Here is a 20,020-nt window from a genome sequence, read left to right on the forward strand (position 1 = left end):
ACAGTCCTAAAATATTTCCCTTCTAAAATACTCATGTAACTTTACAATAAGTAATGTCAACATGTAGTATTTTAGATGATGATAGATTGGGCGCTAATACTAATATTTGCAATCATATTACTTCTATTGCTATAGAAGTTCCAAACTTCTAGCAAATACAAAATATCAACGGTAAATAAAAAAAAAACTGTATTTACAGGATGAGAAGTTTCTGAATGGAACTCTTATGATGAATAAATAACCTTTATTGAATGCAGTGAATATGCAAGGACCTTGAAAAGGGTTAAAGGGAAAAACACTGCTAAACTATAATGGGTAAAGCTTATTGTTATCATTATTATCATTAAATTATTCAGTTTAACTATGACTCATATGCATAATTTCAGTATTATTTACGCATGGGGTTAGAAAGTTAAAGGACTGCATTTGGTTTAAAGCAGAAAAAAAAGATAATAAATGATAAGATGACATTTTGGCACCATCTTAAAGCATAAAGCAGTCATTTAAGATTTTGTGTAATTTTCTTAACACAGAAAAAAAGCTAATGACTTGGTATTTATTCATGACATCCCTATTTGGCATATAATTGCATAATTACAATAATTCTGGAAAAGTGATGGAGTGACCATGAAAATTGGTGTCCTGAGGAGAAATGATTCATCACTTCTTATTAGTCATATCAGCAATTGTGCGACTGAATATTTTACTGCCATATAAAATTCCTCTCTAGGACATTATTTTGAAGGATGCATTACAACTGCATTACACTTTACAATAACAGTACATGAATAATGATGTATTGATATGTAAACTAAACGTTACTTTATTATATAATAATTTTGATCACAAATTTTCTAATCACTAATTTACTTTGTCTTATTGTGCCTTATGACAGATAATTGATAATATAGATTGATAAATGTTAGTCATTAGCTTGAGTACCCACCAAACTAACTAGAGGGCACTCCAAATATATGTATACTCCACCAACCATTCACCCCTGGACTTCATGTCCCATCATGTTTTGCACCAGCACACCTGGGGCCTCATGTACGAAGACCTACGTTGAATTCATACTAAAACATTGCGTACGCACAAAGCTGTAAATGTACATTCGCAGAAAATAATTCAGATGTATGAAACACTGAAACTTCAAATTAACGTGAAACTGAGTGTACGTGCACAAGCGCAAAACCCTCCCTGCCTCCTCCCCCTAATAACTATGGTAATGACTCTACTTTGGCAAAACCAAACGAAAAAGCAATGGCAAAAGCAAGCAAGCAGAGAAACTACACAGAATGTGAATTGGAGGTGCTCCTATTGGAGGTAGACCGTTGAAAAACTGTGTTATTGGAAAGTTTATCCACAATTGTGTGAGAATTAAGCTGATGCGGTTAACGCAGTGGGGTCTGAACATCGCACTGTGAGTGAATTCAAAAATAAATGGTCCGATGTAAAGGTGTAAAATTTTGTAGTGTCTGTTTAGGCTAAGTGCAAATAGCACACCTCGTTGGAATGAGCTAGTTGAGTGATTCTCTCCCATCACTGTTTGATTGACAGAGACAACTGAACTAAAGCAAGCAGCAAACAGCAGCGCAAGTGGCGTAGCTCGTAAATCGCATGGAAACATGTTTTCACACGATTGATCATGAACCCGGTTCGAATCCAGTGTCTGATGAACTCATTCTTCTTTTTTTCCCCCCGCTACATATCAGATTTTGCCTACTCATCATCAAGAGGAAGACAAGTAGGAATCATAATTAAGCGTGTGTATTATGTTAAGCGCATTTGAGCATTCAGTAACTATGCAAATAATCTGTAATGGAAATGTTTCCGATTCACGTACGCAAATTCGTTTTAAGATGGGGCCTTTATAGCTGTTATGTAAGTTGAATATTAGACCACTCACAGGCTGGCTGTAACAATGTATGTTTTTTTTAATATCAACTTAACTCAGAAAATAGCGCTTTCTTAGCGCTTTCTTACAGCATCGCATGCGTTCCCTTGTTTCCTATTCTCTCTATCATTTTCTTGAGGAACTTGACTGACACTCATTCTAGCCAATAGGAACATGGAATGCCCTGCTTATATAACATCATTGGCTTAGAGTTAAACACAAACATTACAATAGCCATGTGCGTGCAGTCGATTGCTCTGATTACATAGGGAAAACCGGCAATCGCTGAAAATTGCACTTTAATGTTTGGCTGGTCAACTGCATGGTATGAAAATAGGGCTGGTGTGGGACTCCTTTTCAGCCCTGGAGTTTCAAGCCTTAGATCGGCCCACCTCAGTTCACGACTGACTATATTGAAATAAGGTCATTTCCAATTCAGTTTTTATTTAAACTATCACGTCTTTTTTGAGAAAACAGCTGCTTTAGAACTTCAAATATTCAACAACCCTAACAGTATTTTATGTCTTAACAATAAAAATGAAAAAAAAATAAATTACTCAGACGAGGATCAAACCCGAGTCGGTGATTTCAAAACCTAACGTGCTAACCACTCGACCACAACAACAGTTACATGATATTCAACCTGCAGGCTGCATGTTGATAACAAGGCTGCGAGAAAATAGATAAAAAGAGCAGAGCTGCTGTAAAATATTGAATAAGAAGACTGTGGTCAAGTAAATAAATACATTAATTTAAAAAGTGTGACTGCTGTAAGCAACAGATTCTGGAGCTAGGGACACCGGCCCTCGCGGCCAAAATACGGACCGGCACACCGGGAATTCTCCAATCATTAGCCAATCCGGGCCTGTATGAAAACCTTATAAACCTGCTAGACTTGCGGATGATCCCATTCCATACAGCTGCCATTGCACGGCTCAAAGATACTTTGTAATGTGCAATTTAACATAATTGCCTCAAGGAGTCGCCAATGGAAATAAAACAAACACACACAAGAAATGCATGTACGCCAGACGTGAAGTTGGCGTGGACCAACACACACTTATGTTCATTTCATCGTTAGTAAATCCAAACGTGAGCGTGAAATCTGGCGAATGCAGTGTTTAAGCAGCGTTAACAGCGTTGATACATGAGGCCCCCCCATGTATTAGGGGCTTCATGTATCAATGTAGTTTGCCTCAGACTCTGATTAGACTCCCAGTGTCACGCTAAGGAAAAGTCAACAAAAGAATCCAATTGCAAGTGTAGTGTATTTGCAAAGCAATTGCAGAAGTGACGGTCAAAAAAAAACAAAACAAACTGAGTTCAAAGGACAATTACTGCCGGGATGAGAACTGGAAAGTCTCTGTCGCATATCACAGCACAGGAAAAGTCTGACACACAAAGCCACCGAAAGTCCCGACGGAGATACAGAGAATAATATGAAACAACCCAACGAGCAGTGAGCAAGGAAAATGCTGCCCTGAAATAGGTGTGGTGATAGATAACAGCTGGAGCGGACTGATAACACAGCTGAACATAGTGAGACACTGATGAGCTCAGCACATGACCACAACAAACTGACGAAATAAGTGACAACACAGAAGGTGCATGTGAACCGCAATGGTGACACCCAGCTGCACTACATTAGCACACACATAAGCATCACTTCTACACACAATTAGCATTTGTGTGACGGAATATTTTCCATATAAAATTCCTCTTTAGAATATGAATTATTTTATTATTTTATAGAATATTTTGTGGGTTGGGGTATATTAAGTTATTGCAAACTGAATTTATTTATAAGGTGACACTTTACAATAATAGTACATGGATAATGATGTATTAATATGTAAACAACGTTACTTTATTATGAACTCATTTTAATCACCAATTTCTTTTGTCTTTAGTTTGATGACAGATTATTGATATTTATTGATAATTGTTACAATTATAAGCTTGAATACCCACCAGACTCACTAGAGGGCACTCCAAATATATGCATACTCCATCAACCATTCACCCCTGGACTACACATCCCATCAAGTTATGCGCCAACACACCTGATGCAGTTTATCTCGGACTCTGATTAGACTTCTAGCTGCACCCAGCCTGATCTCACGGGAAAACGTAAGTACTTTGCGTTTTGCCAGTTTAGTGGCTAATTTGTACGAATTCATACGAGTTCAGTCTTTCGAAATTGTATGATTATACAAAGGAGGCGTGGCACCCAACCCCACCCCTAAACACCAACTGTCATTGGGCGATGAGCACATTGTACGAATTTGATCGTACAAATTCATACGAATAAGCCACTAAATCAAAAACTTACGTTTTTACGTAAATTGCCGTGAGATTGTGTTGGCTGCACCACATTAGCACACACATATAAGCAACCCGGGCTCATTGTGGAAACGTAGCGATTTACGTCCCGGGAGGTACGTATTCGAGCGTTTTTTGTTTTCGCGGATCCGCGAGAGGCCGCTGTGCGCGTTTTTTCGCGTCTCGGGCGCCTCTCGGGAGCGCGCGGCGTTCGCGCCCGCGCCGTTCTCGCGCGAAAAGCCACCGGATCAAAAAAAAAAAAAAAAAAGCAAAAGCCCTCGTCTTCGATTTCGACCGCGTTTTCGGATCCCGCTGCGTTCTCGCCCTTATTTTTCGGATTCCGTTTTTCGTCTTACCTGATTTCCGGAACCTGCCGTTGCCCGGACTCGATCCCAGTCGTCATCCACCGCGGCCGGCTCCGGCTCCTCCTCCGGGGCCTCCGCTCCGCCGACGCAACACTGTGAGCTAAGCGGACAAACTGATTGCATCAGGAAAGCCCTCCACTCAGAGGCGAGCCGTCGGCTGGGGAGCGCGAAGAGGAGGGGCGGAGCGGCGCCACACCGCCCCTCAGCGTCCGCTTGAAAAAAAACAATAGCGGCCTTTACGTACCTCCGGCCACGTAAATCGCGGTCTCCAGAAACGTCCGCGGGGCTACGTTTCCAGAATGAGCTTGGGTTGCATATAAGCAGCACTTCTACACACAATCAGCATTTGTGTGACGGAACATTTTACTTCCATATAAAATTCCTCTCTAGGACATGGATTAATTTCATTTTGAGGGTTGGGGTACATTAAGTTATTGCAACTGATTTAATTTGTAAGGTAAAATGGATGACGCTGTGGTGGCAGATGGATTCTGTTTTCAATATAAGTGGAAGCGGAATCAGAAAGAGGGGAAGTGAAGTGCAGGAAGTTAAAGTGCGCTGTAGAGCGAGTCACAAAGAAAAAAGTAAAATCACATGTTTGCCAATTGCAATGAATACAATGCTTACCTGAGAAAGTCGCAGTAAACAACCGAGCCTGTTCTACCACCCGTCCGGAAAAACAGCACCACTGTTGGGGCGACGTGGAGATCCAGGTTGAAGCTGCGTGAGTGTTTGTGCGTGCTAAGATGATGAGAGCATCGCTGATATTCCACGTGGATGACTTCTAGATTTAGCGTTTCCAAATGGATCCGTCACTCCGAGGTCCAGTTCACCTCTCTGCTACATCTGACAGCAAAATGGGCATTTTAAGCATTGTATAATAAATATCTGATGATACAGTAGCTTACAGAGTCTTTTAATGTGCAATTTAACAAATTTGGTTAATTAGGTTAACTAGGCAAGTTGTTGGACAACAGTGATTTGTTTTTTTGTATACAGCTGATAAAAACAAAATAAAAAATAAAGGGGCTAATATTATTGGCCAGCCAAATCTTAGTGATGCTGAAAGGAAGCTTTCTGAACCAGTGAAGCTCTCGACACAATTGTATCGGAAAAAGGTTCGTTACTCGAAGCTTTCTAAATCAGAGCTCGATGAGGACCTCTTCTGGTTGAAGTGTGGGAAAGCAATGTGTTGCAATAATGTCAAATGTTCACAACTGACCAACTCAAACATTACAGTACCTTACAGAGTCCTTTAATGTGCAATTAAACAAATTTGGTTAATTAGGTTGACTAGGCAAGTCGTTGGACAACAGGGATTTGTTTTTGTATACAGCTGATTAAAACAAAATAAAAAATAAAGGGGCTAATATTATTGACCAGCCAAATTAAAAATGACTTTCTCTAGGGTAGAAATATAAAAAGAAAAACTGTGAATAAAATGTTCTTGTTCTGTAAAAGAATCACTTGAGAAATGTTTAAAAAAAGATTCAACATTCACAGGAGGGCAGATAATTTCGCCTTTCACTGTATATATAATGAATTGTCCTTTGGAAGTTTCATGCAATTCATATGAAGAGTTTCCAGAAGCAATGTCAGAGACTTGTATAATTGAGTTATGTTTTAAACTGGTTTAGAGTGAATGCTAATTAAGTTTTACATAATTACAGTATTAAAACTTCAACATCTGTCATGGTGCTCCACGGTGTGTCAGATCTGAAGTTTCACTGATCACAGACATCTCTATCTACCGCAGAGAGAGTACAGGCAACATCAGTTTCAGTTTACGATCCATGGAATCTGTCTACTGCTTAACCAACTCATCAATCATTATTCAGAACACTGTGGCATTTGTGTACAACTAGACTTATGATAATGTAAATTTTTCATGTTGCGATAAATTTGGCGAAGCTTTTAGGATGATCAATGTCCCATCACCATATTGACCTAATCTGCAAAAAAGGTTAGCAATTGCGCTAACAAAACAAATACTTCGTCTATTGCTTTTTTAGTTATATCCAGATATATGCAAGAATCCTAAAGGTAATTTCAATATTTTGTAAGTAATTTCAAAGACCTTCTCAGAATATTTGAAGACCTCATCGCCACTTTAAGTTTTAATCAGTGTCAAACCTTGAATTTAATAAACAATTGATAATAAAGAGTTGTAGTTAAATAAATCAATGGAGCCCAACCATGCTTCAGCCACTGTTTAAACTCGTCTTTCTCCAACCAGGAGACACAAACTTACAACTGAGCAAAAACACTGTGACTGACATTCACACATCTAGGGTTGTAACAATATACCGGTATGACGGTCTACCACGATTTGAACGTGCACGATTATCATACCATGAACAATTGCATATCAACGGTTTTAACCCTTAAAGACCGAGACAGCCGCCCGCCGCTAAAAATAAAGTATTGCTCTTAAATGTTTAATAACTTTTGATCCGCTGATCCGATTCATACAATTCAAAGATTAGCATAAAGAAGACAATCTCAGCTTTCCAGTGCTGTATCACATAACATTCGCGGCTCCGGAGGCTCCGGAATCAGTGCGGTTACGTCATCAAAATTTGACAACGCTGATTTGACAAAGAAACGCTCGTCACTGTGTCTCCGGACAAACCAGACATGATACATTGATGCATTGTCCCTCCTCCATGCCCTAGATTGGTTCAAACTCGCTATATCACAACCAATAAGCATAGGTTTCGCTTTTGTTTGTTGACCAAAAATGAGCTTTTTGAACAACACAGAATGAGAGATAGGCATACATTTATGCACGGCTAAATAAAACGCAAAAAAAAAGTTTTGCATGAAATAATTCTCATACTAAGTACTTTTGCATGCACAGCAGCACAGAAACATGACAAAACAGTGACACAGTAAAGACGAACTGCTGCTCTTGCTGTTTTCAAAAGACGCAAATGAAGGTGCAGCTGTTTGTCTGCATTGCAGACAACCATATCCAAATCCATATCCACAGACAACCATATCCATGCTGGCACATAAAACCTAAGGATGTTCCATATTGAATCTAGTTTCGTTATGTAACTATTTATAGTATAGTAAATATTTATTGCTATTTTTTTACTGAGGATTTGCACCATGTTTATTTGGACTTTATTTGGACTGACACATTATTTATTATTTTCTTATTTTTTTATTTGTTCATTGTAAGTGGTGTTGTTTATAGTAACTGAAAATATATTATTTGGAAAAAGTCAAATTTGCTTCACTGTTCTATTATTTTGTAACATTTGTAACATACCGTATACCGCGAAACCGTCAAACCGTGGTATTGTTTTAGACGATTATCATACCGTAAAAAATTCATACCGTTACAACCCTACACACATCACATTAAACTAATGCATAAAAACCTTACACTTATAAACATGGATCTTTGTTGTGTTATCTGTATCGTGCATGTGTGTTTGTGTAATGTGTATAAGTCGTTTTATGGTCAAAGATTAACCTTGTGTTTATGTAAATATCTCCATTTCATGTCAAACAATAGCCCATATCATCTTTTCATTCACACTGAAATAACCACAGACACATTTTCTTTAAACAACACATTAAACAGACATAGAAAGATTACATACACTTACCGGTTTCCATTTCTCAGCACCAAACCCGTTTTCATTTCAAACAAAGACATTTATACAGTCTTTTCCCGCCTTCTCTTCAGAGCAGCCATTTTGGATGACATCATCAGGGTCACTACCCCATGGTCAGTGATAAAAATCACTGTTCTGTTGTTCATTTGTATTGGTTGTTTGTTGTGTTTTGAGTTTTGTGTGCATATTTATTTACTTATTAATTTATACTTTTGTTATTAATTTATACTTTTGTTTAATGTCTTTTTATGTATTTTTTAAATCTACATATTACCCTGCAACTTTTAAAATGGTTTAACTCATGGGCGGGGCCAATGATATAAAATGGCCCTAAATTTTAGTGATGATGAAATGAAGCTTTCTAAACCAGTGAAGCGCTCGACACAATTGTATCGGAAAAAAGTTCGTTACTCGAAGCTTTCTAAATCAGAGCTCGATGAGGATCTCTTCTGGTTAAAGTGTGGGAAAGCACTGTTCCAATATTGTGTTATGTTCCCAACTGACCAACTCAATCATGTAGTAAAACAACAACAGTACTATAAACAGATTACTCAATTACTGTAGTTTTTACACATAAGTATATTCACATAAGTATATCCACTCGTTCCAAGCGGGGATCGAACCAGCAATTCCTGCATGGAGAGCGAGTGCTCTAGGAGGAGGCTATGTGAGTGTTGCTCTTAAGGTGCACTCGCCAGTTGGCCTCTGTTAAACACTATACTTAGATATGCAGTGGTTTTCTTTAAAAATACTCTAATACACTTTAGTATGTTTCAAAACCTTTTTACTATAAATTACTGTTGTATTTTAGTTTAATTACTGGTTTGTGGGACCAGTGCAGTGCTTTGAAATAGTAGAAATGTATGTAGTCGACGCCTAATCTCTCGCTATACACTTTACTAACCCATGAGGGTGTGTAAACCTTTGAATCAAAATTCGAAGCTGTCAAGTGGGTATAGGTGAAAATGAAGCTTCGGACTTCACTGATCACGTGATAACGGCAAAACAAATCAAGCTCCGATGCACTGCTTCACTGCGAGATGTATCGTTTTTTTGATGCATGCTTTGAAGCCTCGGCGCACAACGTTACATCACTACCAAATCTTAGTGATGGTGAAAGGAAGCTTTCTGAAACAGTGAAGCTCTCGACACAATTGTATCGGACAAAAGTTCGTTACTCGAAGCTTTCTAAATCAGAGCTCGATGAGGACCTCTTCTGGTTGAAGTGTGGGAAAGCACTGTGTTGCAATAATGTCAAATGTTCACAACTGACCAACTCAATCATGTAGTAAAACAGCAACAGTAATATAAATAGATTACTCAATTACTTTAGTTTTTACACATAAGTATATTACATTAAAGCATTGATGACTGTAGTAAAATCCAAAGTGTTCAAAACTATTTACATCTATCATATTCCAATTAGTCCTTTGCCCACCCACTCGTTCCAAGTGGGGATCGAACCAGCAATTCCTGCATGGAGGGCGAGTGCTCTAGGAGGAGGCTATGTGAGTGATGCTTTTGAGGTGCACTTGACAGCTGGCCTCCCTTAAACACTATACTTAGATATGCAGTGGTTTTCTTTAAAGACAGTTGTAAAAAATACGCTAATACATTTTTGGCATCTTTCAAAACCTTTTTACTATAAATTACTATTATATTTTAGTGAAATTACTGGTTTGTGGGACCGTTGCAGTGAAACAGTAGAAATGTATGTAATCAATGCGTAATCTCTCGCTATACACTTTACTAACCCATGAGGGTGTTTAAACCTTTGAATCAAAATTCGAAGCAGTCACGTGGATATAGGCGAAAATGAAGCTTCGGACGTCACCGATCACGTGATAATGGCAAAACAAATCAAGCTCCGATGCACTGCTTCATTGCGAGATGTATCGTTTTTTTGATACATGCTTTGAAGTCTCGGCTCACAACGTCACATCACTAGGTGGCGATATGCATAGAATATGCATAATATGCAATTCACAAAAAAACTAAGAAGAAGAAGGATTCTGTTTGGGTTGTTGTAGGAGCAGGTTGTGTTGAGTGAGAGAGCGTATAATCAACAGATTTTTTTTCAGGTCATTGGCTTAATTTAGCTGAACAATCCTGTATATACTTTGTAAATATTGTATAGTTTATTTTTATGTATTGTTATTTTGTCACTTTCACCTTGTTGCAGGATTTTGTTTTCACTTTGTCAAATAAAATCACTCTTCACCAGCGGCTTCTGTGACACTTTTTGCCTCCTGGTCATTCGTAACACTTACATTTTTTCCCATTCTGCTGTCTGTTTTGCCCTATGGATTCGTTACATGTGGAGAGCGTCACATCACTGTACTGCGTTTGTCACAAATTCCGTGACATCACCCGGTCAAAGGAGCTTGACCGGACATGCCCTGGCCTGAACCAGTTGCGTGGATCGAGCACGTCATTGTTAATATTAAAAGGAAAATGAATATATTTATGCTTTTTTTGGAATCAAACACTTTGGAAAACGCTCGAACTAGATTTACGACCTCATAAAAACGCGCTTAAGACTTTAATACCTTTTTAAGGGCCTTAATCTTCTCATAATTGATTCATCAACTTTCAATACTTTTTAAACCCCCCCCCCCCATCCCCCCCCCCCAATTGCAAAAATCTAAAGGTTAGAAACGGTTAATAATAAACTTTATTTTTAAAGTTTATTATCTTTATCTATAACTTTATTTTTTCATTGTCACGATATATTGAGTTGATATTGAATGTTGCCTTATGCCTATTCTCCAATAGCAAAGAATTCTGGCCCAGATTTGGCATAAAGCTGGCACAGCAGGCATTCGTCCGGCACTAGCATACAGCACATGGGCCAAATATGGCCCAGGTTTGGCCGAGGTGGCACCGTCTTACAGGTTGCACTAAAGACTTGGGACAGATATCAAATGTAGTATTTGGCCCAGATGTTAAAAATGTATATGTGGGCCACGTAAGTTCGGTCTATCTTGACCCACTTTTAAAATACATTTCAATTATTTTTGAGTAAAGAAAAAATTCTATCAATCAGGTCGCTTCAAGAAAAAGCACAGCCATAAAGCAAAATGCTTCATAGCTTATAAAAAAAAAAACATTTAAGGCCCAGTTATGGGTTATTAACATGGCTAAGACTTGGTCCAGATATGGTCCACGTTTGCCTCTTGTATGGAAGCCAGACTTGGTCCAGTCATGTACCGTAATTCATTGTGGCATGTTGTCACGGGCAAAGAAGAGGTGAACTCAAATGCAGAGAAAACAAAGTCTTTATTCAAGTAGAGGGTCTCAGGAAAAGCATCGAAACAAGGGTAGTCCAGTTGGGTGAACGCTGCGGAAGCATCAAAGAAAAGACTCCACAATAACGGGACGCTCGCTCACTGGAAGTCCTGGACACAGATACAGGGTGAGTAACAGAATGCTTCACATAGACACACAAGCGACAACATACTGGCGAACATGAAGGGAAATGACGTGCTATAAATGGGGAAAAAATTAGCCGAAATGACTGGTGTTCCTGTGACTGCAAATAAAAGCAGGTGAGAAAGGTGATCTGTAACACTAAATAGAGGAAGGTAGCAAGAACGCAAGGTATGGTGACACATGTGGCCCAAGCAAATGCTGATGGTGTGAGCCAGATCTGGGCCAAAGAAATTTTGCTATGGGGGTTTTGAACTGACAACTTTGATCAAAAACTGAAAAAGAAAATGTATTGTTACTGGACAAAAACTCTGCGTTCCTTTAAAAACATAAGAGTATATTAGTTTCTGTATAATATGAGGGACATAATAATAAGCTAATTAAGATTTACAATCTCCGTGTGATCGTATAATAATGGTGACATTTTTTGTTCCTGTGTGATATAATTTACATTGACAAAATTACTTTTCTAATCGCACATTCATTCTTATTTCCATCTGTTCTGTAATGACAGGATTTACATTATGGTTTCCATTTAATCCATTCCAACATCTGCATCTGAAAAAAAAACACTCAACAAGCCAGTTGCTATGGTCACAAGAAATAACTGGATTTAAATGAAATTCATGACACATGAAAACCACCAGTAAGAGAGAAAATAACAGTAAATGTCAGACCTAATAGCAGTCACACAAAAGCACTTTATAATAAATATAGATAATATTCAGTCACCAATATGAACATAAGTGTCATTAACCCTGAGGGTGTTGAACTTGCGTGTAATGGGCTGACATGAATGATGAAATATGATTTCCTTTTCATATTTTAGTTCTATAAAAATGGAATGGCAAACTGTAAAAAGTAATTAGCTGAATCTACTTTTAATAAGTAAGTAATGCAGTTGCTTTTAAATGTGTCCTATGAAGAAAATCTGGGTAAACCTGGGCATAGTCAAATAATAAGAGTTCATGGTAATAGCAATTCTGTAAGCCTCTAGCACCACTGTTACTTGATTCTGATGTAAATTCAGCAAGTGAGGAACCCTGGTGAAAAACAGGCCTCTTTTAGAACACGATAAAGACTGTTGTGTTGCACACAGGGCTATTAATTAGCATGCGCCCAACATTTGCATGCACTTCATGTCATCAGCAGTTCGGCCTGCCAAAGCACATCCTGATATGTTCACCCCAGGCTCATTCTGAAAACAGCCCTATACATTTCTGGAGAGTGCCAAATAAATCCCAGGAGGTGCTTTTTTGCACTTTCAGTTCTTGCGATTCCACCAGAGTCATCTGCGTACGCTTTTTGAGATCTCAAATTTCTCTCGCAAGTGCCATTCGCGCTTGCTGTTCTTGCATAAATACACCAGAGGCCGCTGTCGACTGACATGACTGACTGACCAACTGACAGATGACTCCACCCACCCCCTTCCCTAAACTCTACCAATACTGTTTTATAAAAGCAATCCAAAAAAAGCCCCGACTTTTACCACATTTTCAAATTTTACCATATTATCACCCTGTGATTTACTTGTTTATTTAATTCGTCTTTATATATATATATATATATATATATATATATATATATATATATATATATATATATATACACACACACATTGTGATTGTGATTGAGAAATAATAATAATATAAATAATAATTCCTTAAAACAAGCAAAATAATCTGCCAATGGGGTAAGCTAATTAATCTTGTTTTTTTCTTTTGACTTATGATCTTCTTTTTTCTTTTGACTTATCTTTTGATTATTTTGCTTACCCCCACTGGCAGATTATTTTGCTTGTTTTGAGGAAAAACTCACTTAATATTGGCATATTATTTTTCAAAACAAGACGATATGTTTTGCTTGTCTAGAAAATTCTTCTTGATTCAGGAATTTTTAGATATTTGGACTATAAACAAGACAAAAAAATCTAAGTAAGAAAAGCATTTTTTGCAGTGTACTGACCATCTGCCTATTATTTGACTATGACTCAGGATTTCCTGTGCACATCTGTTTGCCCCTGTGTTGACCATTGCTTGCCTGACCATCCTGCTAATAAAATCCTTCATTTGGATCCGCACCCCTGTTGTCAGCGTCACGTTACACACACAATATGAGAACTTCAAGCAGGAATCAAAAGTAGGCTATCATTGGCACCATTTTGCAGTGGAGACAAGCCTGAAAAAGTTGACTCGCACCAAATCGAATCATAATGTAGCACCTAGGGGAAACAAGACATTAGTGTTCTTTTAACCTGGAAACTCCAGTAAAATGGATGTTGAAGTATATTTTTGTGGTTTCACAAAAATGTAGGCTCTAGCACGTATTTCCAGTGAGCCTGTGCTGAAATCAATAGCAAATTTAAATATCTGGGTAAACTCTCACTTTAAAGAGAGCATGTTGGCATTCAGTGAAAGTGTACATTTTGTACTTCAGGAAAATTTAAACTTGATCATATTGTGCGCCATCTTCTGTGATTATCATAGCACATTTTCAGTATGGTATCATTTCCCAGCATTGATTATTGTTGTATACTCTTTGTCCTTATGAGAAGGGCCTGATGGGATCATATTGTTTTGTTTGCTATACACAAGGCAAATCAAGCACATTACCCCACCGCAGTGGCAGTTACACTCTAATAATCGCAATGCAATTATGGGTTGCCTCCTAGAATTCATTTGCGAACCGAACTCCCTTCAAGATCAAAGGATCATTTGCTGGAATGTAATCAGAGCTGCGATTCCTGAGCTAATCATAACATGCCATTCTTACAGATCCCTGTGTGATCTGCCGTTTTAGAGTTTCTCATAGTAATGTTTCGTAATAATGGCATTCTGTATTATTGTACAAGGCAATAAGACAGATATGATAATCCCTCATGCTGTTTATTGCTCCCTTGGACGACAGTTCGGCTAATGAAGGAAGCCTCCGAGATGAAAATTTGAATGATTTTTTCTCTAAAGCTGTGAGTTTTGTCCTCTAAAAATGTCACTGAAATGAAAATAAATGTCTTGGAGCCTCAGATGGCATTCACACCTACAGTCAGGTTACAATACTGACTGTTACATAACTTATAGAAAAATCAGTGTTAGTTGAAATAACTTAAGATCTGATAAGTTGAAACAAATGGATGCCTGAAAGGCAGGAGACAGTGCTACTGTAGGTAAATTCTCGTACAACACACTCACACACACACACACACACACACACATACACATACACATACACGTATAATCTTACAATTTTGATTTGTTCTGCTTACAAACTTTTTGTCTTTCCCTTTCTTGTCTTTCAGTGGCTTTGGGTTCCATATGATTAGAGAATAAGAGCTTACTCACACTATGCTATCCGTACCGTGCCCAGGCCCTGGATCATTTGAGAAGTGTGAGTGCGCTGAATCAGGCTCACTTGGCCGGCCCTGGCCCGGTTGGAAGAGGTGTGCCTGAGCACGATTCACTTAGGCTTTAACGCGGTACGCTTGTGTCTGAGTGCAAAATGTGCCAAAGCCCGATACTGAAGGCGAGACGTGACTTTTAAGGGACTGTTACATATGGATTTATTAATTATTCTTACTGTTCAGTGAACGCAAACTGCCATAGTTTAATAAATACGCAAACCCTTCATTGCAGTACAGATGCGCACCTTCAGCAAACCTCCTCATTCCTGCAGCACAGGCTTTATGATTGTTTATGAGCGTCAAAAGTGGCTGATCTGTTCGTCGAAATATTTGACTGCGTGTCATCGCATCCCTAAGGACTAAAGCGATATAACTATAGAAATCTCCACTGTGCTGAGCGAGAGCGCTTACTGAACAGCACAGCATCGATGACGTAAGCGTGCTCAGGCCCGATTGTAATGTGAGTGCGGGCCGTCGAGGGAGACGGGAGAGGGGACAAGCGTGCTTTGGCCTGGTTCTAGGCAACTGTACATAGTGTGAGTACGCCCTAAACCTCCTCAGTGACTGTCTTGAGTGTCCTTCTGCATTGTAAATACTATAAATAGATGTTTTACAGTTTGATTCACTTTATTATTAGCACTTTACTATCTTAGGTTTGTTTGAATGAAAAGCTGTTATTTACACTTTAAATAATTTTTTTTTTTTTGCAATTATTTGAGAAATATGATTTTTGATGCATTGTTTTTGTTATCAGAATATTTCGAAATAAAGACATTGATATGTTTAAATACATCTAAATATAATTTTGAAATGTTCTTTAGACTACATAAACTAAAATACAGTAATATGTTTTAAAAACAGTTGTAGTAGAAGTGATTGTGGTAGTAGTAGTAGTAGTAGTAGCAGTAGACGTTGTATTAGTTGTAGCAAACGCTATAGTAGTATCAGTAGTGGTAGTCATTGTTGTAGTAGTATCAGTATTAGTAGACATTGTAGTAGTAATAGTCATGGTTGTGGCTGTAGTAGAAACAGTAGTAGTTGTAATATAAGTAACTTTCTGTAGTAGTAGTTGGTGCAGCACTTGTTATTTATTATTATTGTCAGTTATCATTACTGTTGTCCTTTCTTTCTTTTTACTTTCATTTTTACTATCATACATTAGTAAGCATTGTTGTTACTCCCTACCTTTGACTGGTTTCTTTCTATATTTATTTATTTATTTATTTATTTATATCTGTGACACTTGCTTCATTTATTGACTGTTATTTTTCCTTATGTATGTACTCTGACCTGTCCACCAAGTTACCTTAACATGCATCACACACACACACACACACGCACATACCAGTACCTGACTATTTTGTTGTTGTTTTGTTGCTTTGTATTTGTTATTTGTTGATGTTTTCTTGTATTTGTATGATTTTTGCATATTCTAAAAAAACAAAACAAAAAAACAGTTAAAATGTGTAGTTTCGGTAAGCTATTATTTTAATACTTTTATTACTGTTTGTTATTCCCCTTTTTTTTACCATGTTTTACTCTGTTTCTTTACTACTTTGAGTTATTTTGATCCTTGGGTACCAAACTAGCCAATGTCAAGTTTTAAACAAAGCCAGACTTTTGAGCATAGGGTTCAAGAGCTACAGAAATTTACATTTGGGTAAGTCGGTTTCTGGAAAATGCTCAAAAATTGGGTTAAAAGGTTAAAGTCCCCACCAGGATATAAAAACAAGTATGCACATATTTTTTTATATGAATTATGTCATCATTTTATAGGTTTTCATTGTTTTTATACTGTACAAACTGTATTTTTGAGTTACCCATCCAAACCCTATCCCTAAACCCAAACTTAAACTTTATTTTTCTATCTGGAATGAAGAAAATAATAACAAAAACAAACTCATTGTGTATGATTTACAAGCATTTAGAAAAACTGGGCTGCAGGAAACGTCCTCATAAATTACATTCGCCTTGTAATACCTATGTCATAGCCATGCCATTATACAAATGTATGTCCTTATGTTACAATAGCACACACACACACACTACAAAGATACTTTGGACCAACTTTAAAAATAATTCTTGTTTAACTACATTGAGCTAATGTCAATTTTAATTTGATGCTTTGTAATGACACATCAGGATATTGAAGTTCGTTTTACTCCCATATCATAAGCCCATCACTGTTCTATAGCCCCAATAAAGTCAAATGGGTTTGGAATGCGATCAAGCTGAGCAAAAGACAAAAGATGTTTCATATTTAGGTGAACCACTGTACTCTCTAATTTTCAAAAAAGGTCAAGACATAAAACTGTTGACTGCTCTGGCGTCTAACTAGTACCCATCTTAATTAGACAGAAGGTGGAATTTGTAATCCTCGAGGTTGGCATTTGCCATCAATGTTCTATTCAGCTAGATGACTGCAGTATAATAGGAGTCAGAGTCAGAGATGAAATTGTCTGGAGGGCCAGTTATTAATGCGTTATGCGAATACTGAGTGATTTATGATGTTATTCAGAGCCTGGTTTGAGACTTCATACATCAAGCAAATAGTAACGGGACGCTCTGTACAGGAGCCTTTTTATATGTTTATTTGTTCACGCGGGATGAAAGTAAATCTTTGGTTTCGATCAGCATAAATTTGCATAGCTGAAGAATCCAGGTACTTGCTAAACATATAGGCCTGTGGTTGTTGATTCTGATTGGAATTTAGCAAGTCATGCATTTTCCCTGCACCAGGGGTGTCCAAAGTCGGTCCTGGAGGGCCGGTGTCCTGCTGACTTTAGCTCCAACATACTTCAGCGCCCCTGCCTGGAAGTTTCTAATATACCTAGTAAGAGCTTGATTAGCTTGTTCAAGTGTGTTTGATTAAGGTTGGAGCTAAACTCTACTGGACCGAGTGTGGACACCCCTGAACCACACTCTCAGAAATGAAAGTACAAAAACTGGGTCACTGGGGTGGTATCTTTTCAATAAGTACACTTTTGTACTGTACAGATGGATATTACTACCTTTCCCTGCTGAAAAATCCAGCTTAAACCAGCCTAGGCTGGTTGGCTGGTTTTAGCAGGTCAACCAGGCTGGTTTTAGAGGGGTTTTGGCCACTTCCAGGCTGGTTTCCAGCCATTTCCAGCCTGGTCTTAGCTGGTTAGGCTGGGAGATGACCAGCTAAAAACAGCTTGACCAGCCTAGTAGGCTGGGCGCCCAGCCAAAACCAGCTATGTCCAGCTTAAAAGAGGCTGGTCAAGCTGGTTTTAGCTGGATATAGCTGGTCATTTTCCAGCCTGACCAGCTAAGACCAGGCTGGAAATGGCTGGAAACCAACCTGGAAGTGGCCAAAACCCCTCTAAAACCAGCCTGGTTGACCAGCTAAAACCAGCCAACCAGCCTAGGCTGGTTTAAGCTGGATTTTTAGCAGGGTTAGGTTACACTTTTGTATCTTAAGATACTGTGAGGTATACATTTGTACATTTTAGTTATTACTATGTCAACATAGGATCATTCTGAAAATGTAGCCCTATATACATTCCTGGAAATCGCTAATTATGTAGCCAGAGTAACGTTTGAAGCAAACACTACAGAGCGGTAGGAAGCAGTTCCTTTTCGCGCTTACCAGCTGACTGCTTACCTTGATGTGGACAGCTTTTCACTGTTACTAGTTTGTCCAGTGACTTGTATGTTGGAGGAGTTGAGATGCAGAGGAGAGTTAACTGTGAATCCAGAAAGCAGGTAAGACAAAAACAAAAGACAAAAAAATTTAAATAAAACTTGTTAATAACAGGGTGAGGATGTGGTAAAATCAGAAAATGTGGTAAACATCAGGCTGTTGTGAGAGCTTTTCTTTTTCTGGATTGCTTTCAAAACAGTTGGGTTTAGGGAAGGGGGTGAGTGGGGTCATCGTTCAGTCAGTCAGTCGACAGTGGTCTGAATTTACATGAGAACAGCATGTGTGAATGGCACCCGCAAGAAATATGAGATCTCAATAAGCGTAAACAGTGCCCCCCTTAATTATTTGCAAAAACAAAAACTACAAAAAAAAAAAAACATAGATCCTGGAACATATTTGGTGCTCTCAAGGAATGTATATAGGGGCACGTAATCAGAATGAGCCTGGATTGTAAAATGTACTTTTAATGATCTGTTAGGAACACCACAGTGACAGATTTTGTACCTTCATTTTGACAGTGTCGGAGCGTTCTGGGTTCCACATTGCAGTTTTCTTAACTGTAAAAAATGGCCGTGATTTAAACGTGAGCATTTTTTAAAATGCGCAAACTAACAGTTAATTTCATTTATATCAAAGAGCTTAGAATGACCAAGAGGCGACACTCAATAGAATGTTCCATTGCAACAGCAGTGCCCAGCAACAGCCCCGGATTCCGCCATTTTGGAGTGAAAGTGATCAGCTGTCCATTGGATCTCATTACTGTCGCGATGGCAAGCAGCTGCTTTGTTTTTTATTTATTTATTCAAAAAGCGCATTAAAGTTGAGATACAACCTGAAAGACGACAATACAACACGTATTATCACGAACATCAGCACTTTTAATAGTTTATTTTACAGACTTATAATACGCTGTTGTTCTATTGGAGTTTTCATTCAAAAATGACCGCCGCGCCCTCTAGTGGCTGTTTCCCAAATTGAACTAGAGTGTCGCCTCTTGGTCATTCTAAGCTCTTTGTTTATATATAGTATACGGTGAATAACTGAAAATTTACTTTCCCTGAATATCAACTTCTCATTTTCCTTTAGTCTTAGTACACAATGTAGTTTTTTAGCATTTTTTTAGCGAGATGCTAATGGTGTAATCCGATTCAACAATGTATACTAAGCTGAGCTAAAAGTGCTCCCGCCTAATCTGGAGAACAGCTAAATGTATTAAAAATGGTTAAACTCAACAGTTTAACATAGGCTCATTTTGAAAACGTAGCCCTATATACATTTCTGGAGATCTCGAATTATGTACATATGACTGCATTT

The 20,020-nt window shown here is 38.2% G+C and overlaps 1 protein-coding gene across 1 annotated transcript in view; it reads right to left on the reverse strand.

Annotated features, from left to right (window-relative positions):
- Positions 1 to 7,762: 7,762 nt before the first annotated feature.
- brwd1 (bromodomain and WD repeat domain containing 1) overlaps positions 7,763 to 20,020 on the reverse strand; it is a 1,114,631-nt gene continuing 1,102,373 nt past the window's right edge. The window contains exon 30 of the transcript XR_015508883.1: positions 7,763 to 7,939. The gene's annotated coding sequence lies outside the window, so the exon portion shown is untranslated. The remainder of the gene's footprint in view (positions 7,940 to 20,020) is intronic.

This window comes from Danio rerio, chromosome 15 (genome assembly GCF_052040795.2).
Source record: "Danio rerio strain M-AB ecotype USA chromosome 15, GRCz13ab, whole genome shotgun sequence".
Lineage (NCBI taxonomy): Eukaryota > Metazoa > Chordata > Actinopteri > Cypriniformes > Danionidae > Danio > Danio rerio.